Source organism: Suncus etruscus, chromosome 10 (genome assembly GCF_024139225.1).
Source record: "Suncus etruscus isolate mSunEtr1 chromosome 10, mSunEtr1.pri.cur, whole genome shotgun sequence".
NCBI classification, from domain to species: domain Eukaryota; kingdom Metazoa; phylum Chordata; class Mammalia; order Eulipotyphla; family Soricidae; genus Suncus; species Suncus etruscus.
The window spans coordinates 370,001-371,935 of NC_064857.1; positions in this window are offsets into that span (position 1 = coordinate 370,001).

The window sequence follows — 1,935 nt, forward strand, 5'->3', positions numbered from 1 at the left end:
GTGCCTGCCAGGGGCGATTTCTGAGTGCAGAGCTAGGAGTAACCCCTGAGCGCTGCTGGATGTGACCCAAAAAACAATAAAATAAAATAAAATAATTAAAAAAAGCTTTATTTTAATCAATGATAGTCATGGGAATAAAAACACATTTTTTTCGATGTTCCACAAAAGGTGTAGATACTGTTCTAAGTTAACCACATAGATAAAGGTGCAAAAGAGAAATAATCTTTGTCTCTTTCAGCATGAAAGATAGAGTTTGAAACCTTTCCCTTGATTTCTTGTTCCCTCATATCTTCTAGATTTATGAGCCATTCCCTATGCTTCTCCCACCTCTTCTTTTTCTTCCATTCTTTCAGGTTCCTGCCTCTAAGGTGACAGCAGCACACATAGAGCGGTAAATTCCTTTACTCTTATGCCACCTTCCCCCAAATCGATATTACTCAAAACAAGGCTTGCTACTACTTGTTCAAATTAGGTACAATACTAAATGTGTTACAACGCAACTTTGAAATCATTTTATTGCCCATGTGAAGGGGTGTGCACATTTACATACCCTCAACTAGCATTGAAATAGAAATAAAATACAAATTTGTTTACCAATTTGAAGTCTACAATCTAATGACTTTTAGTGTAATCACATGTATATTTAGTATACTTTTATAACTTTTTTATCACCACAAAATCAAATCCTATGACTATTACAGTCACTCCCCATTCACCATCTCCCTCAAATGTCCCTCTTTTAAACCTAAGTGAACACTAATCTAATTTCTGTCTCTAGATTTTTCAACTTTGAACATTTTACAATGGAAATACAAATATTAAGTCCTTTGTTACTGACTTCTCATTTTTTTATAATATTTTCAAGATCCATCAGCTAGTCTTGGCATTGTAATGATAATGTAACTTCTGGTCTATAAACATGTCTTTCTATTTCTTTAGGTCTTTATTTTTCTTCAAATTAAAAAAAATTAAAAGACCTTGATTTACAAATGATTGATAGTTGAATTTTAGACGTACACTGTTTCAACACCAATTCCACCATCAGCATCACCATCATTCTATTAGTGCTCCCATATTTCCCCCATCAACTCACCCCAATCCCACCTGCCACTTTACAGGTGCTATGAGCTGTGAGAGACCCTTCATGTTTCTGCAGAGAAGCTTATCACAATGCTTTTGACAAGCTCAGAGAGGGGGAAAATGACTTTATTTTCTGTGAACATATTTCTGCCCAATTTTATATTTCCAAGTAGAATTTTCAATTTAAGTAATTGTTTAAATGTAATTAAAGAACTGTAATTTACAAAGCTATTAATAGTTGAGTTTTAGGCATCTATTATTTCAACACCAATCCTACCACTAAGTCAGCATCTCTCCATGGTGCTTCCATATTTCTTTCATCCATTCACCCCATCCCCACCTGCCACTTTGTTTTTGTTGTTGTTGTTTTGGGTCATACTAGGAGTTGCTTCTGGTTCTGTGCTCAGAAGTCGCTCCTGGCAGGCTCAGGGGACTATATGGGATACTGGGGTTCGAACCAGGGTCCATCCTCTGTTGGCTGTGTACAAGGCAAACGCCTTACTGCTGTACTGTCGCTCTGGCTTTCCCATCTGCCACTCTGACATACAGATCACAGTATGGTGGTTGCAACTTAGATCTCATGTTTCCAGTTTTATTAAGTCTGCTTTGGTTTATATCTCATTCTCCCACATCATTAGTATAACTAAAACTCTGATCCCTGTTCTCCATCATTCCTTCCCACTCTGATTTCTTTCTTTTTCTGTGGTCAAGGGCTATCAAGGAATCCTTCATCCTGTATTATGTTATACTTTCTCCTCTAGTTAATCCATATACCCTAGATGAGATTACCTTGTGTTTGCCTTTCTTCTTCTGGCTTAATTTACTTAACATTCTATCATCCAGATCCAACCAGAC